Source organism: Oncorhynchus tshawytscha, linkage group LG13 (genome assembly GCF_018296145.1).
Source record: "Oncorhynchus tshawytscha isolate Ot180627B linkage group LG13, Otsh_v2.0, whole genome shotgun sequence".
Taxonomy (NCBI): domain Eukaryota; kingdom Metazoa; phylum Chordata; class Actinopteri; order Salmoniformes; family Salmonidae; genus Oncorhynchus; species Oncorhynchus tshawytscha.
In genome coordinates, this window is record NC_056441.1 from 15,265,286 (window position 1) to 15,277,445 (window position 12,160).

The following is a 12,160-nucleotide window of genomic DNA, read 5'->3' on the forward strand; positions in this document are numbered from 1 at the left end:
GAGAAAATGATTATACTGCCAACAGCATACTGCAGAGGTGCTTCTTTCTTAAGTTGAGTGGCTGGACTGTCATGCCTGGGAGTAGTATTTATTCAATTTTAATTGTTTATTTATTTTGTACCTTTATTTAACTTGGCAAGTCAGTTAAGAGCAATTTCTTATTTACAATGACAGTCTACCCCAGGCCAAACTAGGACAACTGTGCACCACCCTATGAGACTCCCAATCACAGTCAGATGTGTTGCAGCCTGGATTTGAACCAGGGACTGCAGTGAAACCTCTTGAGCTGATATGCAGTGTTTTAGACCACTGCTCCACTGCGCTAATCTAGTCCATGAAAGTTAGATTAGAATTCCCCTCAGGTCTCTACTTTGGACCTGCAGATCCCCATTGTAAGCCCATTATCTGCTGTGTTACGCCAATCAGTGTGCAGCTGTTAGATTTTCACACCTCACTGGGGCTCCACAGCAGGTTCTGCATCAGTGAGCATGTCATTGTGACTGACTTTGGAGGTTGGACTGGGACTGGGGGAGTGTGAGGTCAGTCTAGGTAGGATAACGGTCTAGAGAGGTATAACGTTTCTTTGATTAAGCACTTCATTATTTGAATGTGTTACTTGAAAAACTATAATCCCTTTATGGACATTATTGATGTGCCATCATAAGCAGTGGCTTGCTCTGGTGCCTAAGGAGCAGTGGCTTGCTCTGGTGGCTAAGGAGCAGTGGCTTGCTCTGGTGGCTAAGGAGCAGTGGCTTGCTCTGGTGCCTAAGGAGCAGTGGCTTGCTCTGGTGCCTAAGGAGCAGTGGCTTGCTCTGGTGCCTAAGGAGCAGTGGCTTGCTCTGGTGCCTAAGGAGCAGTGGCTTGCTCTGGTGCCTAAGGAGCAGTGGCTTGCTCTGGTGGCTAAGGAGCAGTGGCTTGCTCTGGTGGCTAAGGAGCAGTGGCTTGCTCTGGTGCCTAAGGAGCAGTGGCTTGCTCTGGTGCCTAAGGAGCAGTGGCTTGCTCTGGTACCTAAGGAGCAGTGGCTTGCTCTGGTGCCTAGCAGGAGCAGTGGCTTGCTCTGGTGCCTAAGGAGCAGTGGCTTGCTCTGGTGCCTAAGGAGCAGTGGCTTGCTCTGGTGCCTAAGGAGCAGTGTAGGAAAGGGAAGTATATCCATTCAAGCTCCTTCTGTACCGTACAGCCTGACAACATCCTCAGAACAGGCTTATAGTAAAACTTATAGTAAAACAAAGACAAGGGAGACAACTGTCATGGTCATCTGAACAGCTTTCAGTAGATCTAGGATCAGCATAACCTCCCCGAATCCTAACCTTAACCAGTAGGATGGGAAACAGTAAAACTGACCACAGATCAGTGTCTAGGTGGAACTTCATTGAACTCCAGCCGTGCACAGCCAGTAAAACCCCCTGTTCATCTATGCATGCCAGCTCCAGCTCCTAACCCTTCCAGATGGCTGAGGGCTGTGCCACACAGAGAACAAGACTCTTACCCATTGCTGGCATGGCTTACTCACCCGCCTGTGAAATGGTGCTCAGAGAGAAATGGGGAATGGGGTATATTGTAGAAAAATACCAATGTGTATTTGTGTGGTATCCAGCCATGGGAAGGAAAGAAGGAGAGAAGGCTGAGGATTGGAGATTGTAATGTAAGTGCCAGTTTTATCTTTTTACCTTGATCTTGTCTTACTACTGTGAGGCAGTGTCCCTCAGGCTATCGTGTCGGTGTTAATGACACACTGTTATGAGTTATAAATACAATACAATAACACCTCTGATGCTGCTTATAAGCCTTACAGTTATAATCAAAGTCAAAACACCAACAGTGGGAACAGAGTGATACTCATGAGGTACACTACATGACCAAAAGTATATGGACACATGCTTGTCGAAGATCTCATTCCAAATTCGTGGGCATTAATATGAAGTTGGTCCCCCCTTTGCTGCTATACCAGATTCCACTCTTCTAAGAAGGCATTCCACTAGATGTTGGAATATTGCTGCGAGGACTTGCTTCCATTCAGCCACCAGAGCATTAGTGAGGTCTGGCACTGATGTTGGATGATTAGGCCTGGCTTCCAAACCGATCTCGACAAGCAATTTCTGTATGGACTTCTCTTTGTGCACAGGGGCATTTTCATGCTGAAACAGGTAAGGGCCTTCCCCAAACTGCTGCCACACAGTTGGAAGCACAGAATCGTCTAGAATGTCATTGTATGGTGTAGCGTTAAGATGAAATGAAAATAAAAAACAGGCCCAGACCATTATTCCTCCTCCACCAAACATTACTGTTGGCACTATGCATTCGGGCAGGTAGCATTCTCCTGGCACCCGCCAAACCCAGATTCGTCTGTCAGACTGTCAGATGGTGAAGTGTGATTCATCACTCCAGAGAACGAACACATTTCCATTGCTCCAGAATCCAATGGCGGCCCTAACAACCCAAAGCACACAACCAAGACAACGCAAGAGTGGCTTTGGGACCAGTCTCTGAATGTCCTTGAGTGGCCCAGCCAGAGCCTGGACTTGAACCCGGTCCAACATCTCTGGAGAGACCTGAAAATAGCTGTGCAGTGACGCTCCCCATCCAACCTGACAGAGCTTGAGAGGATCTGCAGAGAAGAATGGGAGATACTCCCCAAATACAGGTGTGTCAAGCTTATAGTGTCATACCCAAGAAGACTTAAGGCTGTAATCGCAGCCAACAGTGCTTCAACAAAGTACTGAGTAAAGGGTCTGAATACTTATGTACATTTGATATTCCAGTTTTTTTATTTAGTATACATTTGCAAACTTTTCAGAACCTGTTTTTTCTTCGTCATTATGGGGTATTGTGTGTAGATTGATGAGGGGGGGGGGGATAACAATTGAATACATTTTAGAATAAGGCTGTAACATAACAAAAGGTGGAAAAAGTCAAGAGGTCTGAAAACTTTCCGAAGGCACTGTATATAGGGAATAGGGTGCCATTTGGGTTGCATCTTCTGTCCCCCTCCCTGCCTCAGACATCCCTCTAAGACAGGGATGGGCAACTGGCGGCCCCCCTTTTGAAGGCCCTCGGATCATTCCCCACCTCAACAAAAAAAAGCTGTTGCAAATTAAAATAGTAGAATACACAATGTGCAATTGTTTGATTTGGCTGTGCATCAACAGCTTTTCTCTTGTTGTGTCAGTCACTGACAGTCACTCAATTAGCCCCTGTCAGCTGACATGTTTTAATCTAGAGGCCAGCTATCTAAACCTGTAGTAACGAAGGTGGAATTAGAGCCCGGTGGGCCCCTCTTGGATTTGTTAGTCAATCTCACTCAGATATCATATTAAAAACTGTAAGAGTTGCCTATCCCTGCTATAAGACGTGTGACACAATAGGGAGAGAACGCCTCTCTATCACAGAAGTTGAGTTTCAACCAGATGAATGACAGCCCATTCAACATCAATACTGATGGCTGTTTACTAAAATGCGACATAAGTGAATTACGAGCTATTATAGTCAACACTGAGGGAGTGTTTAAGCTGCGTCAAAAGGAGAAACAATATAGGCTTTATGGATATCTGTGTTTGACTTGTGACACTTTTCTGTCTCTCTCTCTTTCTCACTCACTTTTGCTTTCTCTCTCATCAGAATAGTTTTTTTCCCATGCCGAGTTTATACAGTACTATCCACTCTGTCTTAATAAAAAAAAGAATGTGCTTTCCGTTCTGCATGAGCCATAACATCTTAGCAACACATTAGCTAGTTAACCCCAGCCTTGTAGGCTAAACCCCAGACTATAATTGACGCCCTAGGCATGTTTCTCTTCCAACTGGGGGAGTCGCAGCGTGACAGTATCTCTATTTAACCCATTAGCTCAGTCGCTCAACAACTTCTACGCAGAGACGTATGGAGACCGTAACATCAACGGGCCATTATCTGAACCTATGACATGTGGTATGTGGAGTTGCAGTACTCTATATGCAGTGGACAGAGAAAAGCACTCACTAGCTGGAGAGAGCATCTATAATGAGGTGGCACTTTAGAGCAGCAGTAGCAGTGCTTTCCATCGCTGGGGACAGGATGGTGATGTGGATCAAGTGGGGATATAAGGGTTATATTTAGAGGGTGGGGACCTCTCCAATATAACTTTACACAGAGTAGCAGAGCCACTTAGGCTACTGGTTGCAGAAAGGTGAGGACTAGATGAGGAGAGAAGAGCACGGCAGTGTAAGAGACCGACGGTAAAGAGAATAAGTTGCCGGAGTTTGATACATCATGAAGAAATGTCAAAACATTTATTTGGTTTTGGGAAAAATGAAGTCACAGTCCAGAGCAAAGTTTTCCAATAAATGTGTAAAAAATGTGATTTTTAAAACTTATATTGCAAATCAATTTATTGTTTTTTAAGTGGTTCATAGCTCTGTGCTCTTTTGTCCTACCTCGAAAAATCATTTTAGAATTCAAAGCAGACCCAACATTAATTCATACCGAAGGTCAAGCCGCGAACTCAATGAAAGAATAATAACTCCAGCCCTAAAAGGGCTTTCATTATGGAAGTGAAAAGAGATATCTCAGAGTGACGGAATGCTTGGACACCATGGCCTTTCCATGCTGGGTCTCTCTCTCCTGGCCTCCTGCTCTATCCCTCCCTCCCCCCTCTCTCTACCCCTCTCTGTTCCGTTATCAGTCAGTCTGTCACCTCTCAGAGCAGGGTGATGATGTCACCTCTCCGTCTGGGTCTGGATGGTTCCAGGGTGATTGTTCCCAGCCTGTATGATCTAGTGACAGATCCATGGTAACACATATGTGGCCTGGAAGCCTGGGTGATGGAGGTCCACTTTGGCCCTGACATGACATTGTATCAGACATCATTATTCAGTCTGGTTTGGCCACACGATCCACCAGAATGTTCTGGAGTTCAATCTCGAGCCAGACCTGACTGTATGGAAGTATGCAGGGCCATATATTTAAAATATTATTCAAATGCTATTATAGTTATTTATTATATTGATCTTAAATATATGGCTCTGAAAGTGTGTACGCAGCAGTACTCGTAGGGAGGCGTGTATGGGGCAGATAAAAACACATGTTCTGCATTAGTAACGTGTATGTTTACATAGAACGTGGTTGACATTGGAGTGTATAAATTATGTTTGGTGATAGCGATGTCATGTTCTTTCATGGGAGAGAGTATAGGAGTGTTGCATATGTATTGCAGGTTACATGTTTATTGTGTGTAAATAAGACGTCTTGAATGGCGGAGGTTACACATTCTCTATAATCCACACAGTACCTGAGAGACCCGTTCATTCCCCACTTAGCTCAGCTCACATTTGTTAGTTGTTTAGGTCAAGTCAGGGGTAATACACACTTAGTGGAGATGCCAACAACTGGATGTTTCCAGTTTTCCGGGATACAGCTAATTCAACGTAGTAATTCAACGTAGCTTCATTTTCCGCTGAAAACTGGATGTGGGAATGCAACGTTAGGTTGGGGGGGTAGTCTGGCACAGGAGGAAGGTTAAAGAGGTTAATTACCCCAGTGAAACCTTTATCACTATCTGGACGACAGTCCCTCTCACTCACTGCTCCCATCGATCTTTGGCCTTATTATTCCCAGGTGTGGGATCCCACTGAATGTAAGGGAGTCTCTTGTCCCCTCCCCTCCACTCCCATCCTGTCCCTAATTACTGAGTGACTCCTCCTCCGATCCCCTGAATCATTATATCCTCTATTCTCCCCCTCTCCTCTCCTCTTCCTCACTTCTCCCCATCTCTTCTCCTCCTCTCCTCCTCACTTCTCCCCCTCTCCTGAATAATTTTGGAATAATAGCAAAATGAATGAAAACAGCAACTGTCAGCAATTAACCACAGAATGGCTTTTTTTATATACACTACCGTCCAAAGGTTTGGGGTCACTTAGAAATGTCCTTGTTCTTGAAAGAAAAGCACATACTAGTTGAGTATCTGGAGCATCAGCATTTGTGGGTTCGATTACAGGCTCAAAATGGCCAGAAACAAAGAACTTTCTTCTGAAACTCGTCAGTCTATTCTTGTTCTGAGAAATGAAGGCTATTCCATGTGAGAAATTGCCAAGAAACTGAAGATCTCGTACAAAGGCAGTGTACTACTCCCTTCACAGAACAGCGCAAACTGGCACTAACCAGAATAGAAAGAGGAGTGGGAGGCCCCGGTGCACAACTGAGCAAGAGGACAAGTACATGGGAGGACAAGTACAACAGGACAAGTACATGGGTCTCCCGACCCATTTATACCAACATGACACCGTTTCCAGCTACAATAGTCATTTACAACATTAAACAATGTCTACAATTTGATGTTATTTTAATGGACAAAAACAAAGACATTTCTCAGTGACCCCATACTTTTGAATGGTAGTGTAGCTGTGGCTTTATGGGCCTGAAGCCTGTTGGGTGTGATTAATATGGAGGCCTACCAAATGCGTACGGTGTTCTGCCATTTTCCCTGGATGAGATATCTTTAATCTAAGTCTCTGTCTGGGAGCCGGATAGAGTTTTTTTTACTGAGGTTGTACATTGAAACTCAGCCTGCCTATGCTGTTTATCTTGCTCATTTACTGGTGTATCATTCAGAATGATACATTGGATTTGTAAATGTTGGGCCTCGTGCAGATATTAAAGCTAGAATCCTTTGTTGCTACATCCATTTTGGGACTTCTAAATGAATGATATATACCAATTGATTCTTGAATAATATACCTTATAAATGCCTCATGAGCTTAGATCAACAGTCATACACCATCAGAACCCAAAATATAAGCTTGTTTGTAAACATTGTTTATGTAAACAAATACTGTATAGCCTCAAAACATGGTTAAAACTATACATGATGTTATATCATGGATGCTCAGTCCTTGTGTTTATATTTGTAAATATGAATTTGAGAGTGGTTACATTTCTCCAACCATATCCCTTAGCTTTTCAGCTAAACGGGCGGCAAGTAGCTTTGTTACTGTTTCAGTTAAACATTCTAGCTAATACACAGCCATAATCTCCTGCCTGTGTTGGATGTAGACATTTTTATTGTTTAACTGTTTAACTTTTGAGCTGCAGGCTTACACCTGAGTAGATAAATAAAAAAAGTTATTTCAACAATGTTGTTATTGTGAAGACCAGCTTGGATAAAAAAGCTCAGTAACCCCTTATCCTATCAGCAATGGATAAACACATGTATCCAGGCATCCAAAGAGACAGACAGCATTTTTCGTCCCATTGGTCAAACCTTGAAATAATACTTATCTTGTCCAATAACGTTTTTAAGCCCATTTTCTTCAATGAAAAATACAAATTCCATATAAAAGCTATTGAGCTGTAACCCAATGTATTTACCAGTACCTTCTCCTATAGTTATTCTAACAGAGCACAGGAGGTTAATCCCTGCATGAGCAGACCAGAGCTGTGTACCAAATGGCATCCTATTCCCTTTATAGTGCCCTAATTTTTACTCTATTCAAAACTTGTACCCTATATAGGGCAGGGTTCCTCAACTGGTGGCCCGCCAGTAAACTGTAAAAACACAGGGAAATCAGCGATTGTGATTTTACTTTAAGAAATCTGTTCCCCCTAGTATTCCCACGCATAACAGAGACACGTGATCATATACATGTGTAAGCACCGTTTGAAATGATTGTTTTATTCAAATATCATATCTGTTTGGGCTTCTTGCGGTCAATTTGCAGTTTACAAATGATATGTAAATATGTTCTGGCCCACCGACCATCCACTCAATAAAAGTTAAAAAACAGTCTGCAGATGAATCTAGTTGATCATTTACATATGGGCAACCATTTAGCAGACACTCTTATCCAATGTATCTAGGGTTAAGTGCCTTGCTCAAGGGCACAGTGGAAAGTTTTTCACCTGGTCAGTACAGGGATTCAAACCCACAACCTTTTGGTTACTGACCCAACGCTCTTAACCACTAGGCTACCTACCACCTAGTGCTCCCTGAAATAGGGAATAGGGTGCCATTTGAGATGCATGCCAGCTCTATCCTCTCATATTCTGCTCTTGAGAAGGAGCACCCTTCACTGTGAGAGCAGCTTTTATTCTCTACACAATGGAATGGAATACAGGGAGGAAGAGGCAGGCAGCGTCAAGTGCTCTGGTGGTGAGCCTCTACAATGTAAGCCTTTACTATCTGGTGAGCCTCTTCAAAACAAGCCTTCACTATCTGGTGAGCCTCTACAATGTAAGCCTTTACTATCTGGTGAGCCTCTACAATGTAAGCCTTCACTATCTGGTAAGCCTCTACAATGTAAGCCTTTACTATCTGGTGAGCCTCTACAATGTAAGCCTTCACTATCTGGTGAGCCTCTACAATGTAAGCCTTTACTATCTGGTGAGCCTCTTCAAACCAAGCCTTCACTATCTGGTAAGCCTCTACAATGTAAGCCTTCACTATCTGGTGAGCCTCTACAATGTAAGCCTTTACTATCTGGTGAGCCTCTTCAAAACAAGCCTTCACTATCTGGTGAGCCTCTTCAAAACAAGCCTTCACTATCTGGAAAGCCTCTTCAATACAAGCCTTCACTATCTGGTGAGCCTCTTCAAAACAAGCCTTAACTATCTGGTGAGCCTCTTCAAAATAAGCCTTCACTATCTGGTGAGCCTCTTCAAAACAAGCCTTCACTATCTGGAAAGCCTCTTCAATACAAGCCTTCACTATCTGGTGAGCCTCTTCAAAACAAGCCTTCACTATCTGGTGAGCCTCTTCAAAATAAGCCTTCACTATCTGGTGAGCCTCTTCAAAACAAGCCTTCACTATCTGGTGAGCCTCTTCAAAACAAGCCTTCACTATCTGGTGAGCCTCTTCAAAACAAGCCTTCACTATCTGGAGAGCCTCTTCAATACAAGCCTTCACTATCTGGTGAGCCTCTTCAAAACAAGCCTTCACTATCTGGTGAGCCTCTTCAAAATAAGCCTTCACTATCTGGTGAGCCTCTTCAAAATAAGCCTTCACTATCTGGTGAGCCTCTTCAAAATAAGCCTTCACTATCTGGTGAGCCTCTTCAATACTAAGCCTTCACTATCTGGTGAGCCTCTTCAAAATAAGCCTTCACTATCTGGAGAGCCTCTTCAATACTAAGCCTTCACTATCTGGTGAGCCTCTTAAATACAGGACATCAGAGCTAGGGAAGGGGAGTGAACAAGTGAATATGGATACAATACAAAAAAGGTTTGAGTGATGCTTTAACAGGAGAAGGCCATGTTGGACCGTGTTTTGGATCTAAGGCCCATCTTAGGCAGCATTAGGTGGAACTATTTATAACGGAGGTTTAATGTTTGTGGGGGCGCCTGCTGAGAATCGTCCAGTATTTCCTCCCTCAACACTTTGAATGTGACAACATGGAATTCTGTCGGGTGTCGTAAACTCCCAGTCCACCCTGTCATAACTCACACATATAAGCTTCCTTACGCGCCTGTCTGTGTGCTCTGCAGATAGAACCTTTAAGCACTCAGTTTTAGAGTGAGGCAATATCTTAAAATTAGCCAGCTTCTTCCATCTTTCCATCTCCTCTCAAAAAATATTTGGACATTAACAGCTGTCCTGAAATACACTGAGGTTTTTTATTTACAGTATCAGTCAAATGTTTGGACACACCTTCATTCCAGGGTTTTTCTTTATTTTTACTTTTTTTCTGTAGAATAATAGTGAAGACATCAAAACTATGAAATAACACATATGGAATCATGTAGTAACCAAAAAAGTGTTAAACAAATCAAAATATATTTTATATTTGAGCTCCTTCAAAGTAGCCACCCTTTGCCTTGATGACAGCTTTTCACACACTTGGCATTCTCTCAACCAGCTTCATGAGGTAGTCACCTGTAATGCATTTCAATTAACAGGTGTGTCTTGTTAAAAGTTCATTTGTGGAATTTATTTCCTTCTTAATGTGTTTGAGCCAATCAGTTGTGTTGTGACAAGGTACAGGTATACCACCTGTTAGCCCTATTTGTTAAAAGACCAAGTCCATCTTATGGCAAGAACAGCTCAAATAAGCAAAGAGAAACAACAGTCCATCATTACTTTAAGACATGAAGGTCAGTCAATTCGGAAAATATCAAGAACTTTGAAAGTTTCTTCAAGTGCAGTCGCAAAAACCATCAAGAGCTATGATGAAACTGGCTCTCATGGGGACCGCCACAGGAGAGTAAGACCCAGAGTTACCTCTGCTGCAGAGGATACATTCATTAGAGTTACCAGCCTCAGAAATTGCAGTCCAATAGCACGTCCTGACCATAGAAAGCCTGTACAAGAAATTACCATAAGACATTAGACTGGTGGAAATCTGTCCTTTGGTCTGATGAGTCCAAGTTTGAGATCTTTGGTTCCAACTGTAGGTGAACTGATGATCTCGGCATGTGTAGTTCCCACCATGGAGGAGGAGGTGTGATGGTGTGGGGGTGCTTTGCTGGTGACACTGTCTCTGATCTATTTAGAATTGAAGGCACACTTAACCAGCAAGGCTACCACAACATTCTGCAGCGATACGCCATCCCACCTGGTGGGACTATCATTTGTTTTTCAACAGAACAGTGACCCAACACACCTCCAGGTTGTTTAAGGGCTATTTGACCAAGAAGGAGAGTGATGGAGTGCTGCATCAGAGGACCTGGCCTCCACAATCACCCGACCTCAACCCAATTGAGATTGTTTGGGATGAGTTGACCGCAGAGTGAAGGAAAAGCAGCCAACAAGTGCTCAACATATGTGGGAACTCCTTCAAGACTGTTGGAAAAGCAGGTGAAGCTGGTTGAGAGAATGCCAAGTGTGTCCAGAGCTGTCATCAAGTTAGCTTTGAAAAATCTAAAATTTAAAATAGATTATGGTTTGTTTTAACACTTTTTTGGTTACTACATGATTCCATGTGTTATTTCAAAGTTTTGATGTCTTCACTATTATTCTACAATGTGGAAAATAAGACAAATTAAGAAAAATCCTTGAATGAGTTTGTGTGTCCAAACGTTTGACTGAATGGCACCCTAATCCCTTCATAGTGCACTGCTTTTGACCAAAGCTAGGAATAGGGTGCCATTTGGGATACAGGTCTGGCTGATTGCTGCTCTAACATCTCTGAAGACTGATTTACATGTGTGTCATTGTATCCTATGCTAATGTCATTGGGACCCCTGGGACGCAGAGGAGATGTTTGAATAAAGAGGAAGATTGACAGTTATTTGGGGATGTTTTCCTCACTATCTATCTTTGTACTGGAACTAAGTCATGTGACATACTGGGAATTCATTAGACAGTGGTGCTGCTACACAGAGATTCAACCCATTCTATTGTTTAACTGTATACTGTATATAATATCCTAACACCAGTATAGAGAGGAAAGGCATTATAACAAATAACTGGAACCAACATGCTAGTTCATTCACAGGTCAGACAGAACTACAGTCATATGTTTCTGTGATGTTGAAAACATTGGAAGTACATGGAGAGTTACAATATGGATGAAAACACCATGTATATCGCAGACCTGGGTTTCAAATGTTTCAACAGAATATATTCAAAAACTTTGAGCGTTTTCTTGAGTCTGCCTGATGTGCCATATGGGAAGGGTTAGCAGTTTTTGGGACTTTCCTGTTTGTTTATTAAGCCAGGCAAGCTCAAACAGACACAGATAAAGTATTTGAAACCCAGTTCTAGTGTACAGTATCTCACCAGGATAACAGTCCTCACTCATGAACTCCAACTACCTGCAAGACCAGACTGTTAAACTATGGTCTCGGACCAATACACATTTTTCTATCAGGATTCAATCCAAGAGCTGTTGCAGACAGTCAGCCATCTCTAAATCATACACTCCACTTCTTCTAAATCCACTCTGCTTCCAGCCCTGTGGGTAGTAATGCTAGCATGATCTGGACATCCCTGATTTGTTTGCTCTACTGCAAGGCAATGAAGGCATGCAGCTTTGCTGGGGTGGTGATTGCTGTCAAATATCCAGTAATTGACTCGCTATTTTCACAGTTGTCTGCTCTTTGACATCGACAAAGGGAAACAAACAGAAAATGTAATTCAATTAAAGGAACAACAGTGCTTTTCTCTCCGATGAGCAGATTCTCTCCTGACAGTTCTGACATTTTGTTTATCCCTGGACTGATGTTGTGTTGTTTAAATACCTTGATTTCAGGCCCTTCT

General features: G+C 42.9%; 1 protein-coding gene across 2 annotated transcripts in view; it reads right to left on the minus strand.

Annotated features, from left to right (window-relative positions):
* Window positions 1–12,160, minus strand: part of LOC112237284 (calcitonin gene-related peptide type 1 receptor) — a 78,791-nt gene that overhangs the window by 47,209 nt on the left and 19,422 nt on the right. The gene's annotated exons all lie outside the window — the stretch shown is intronic.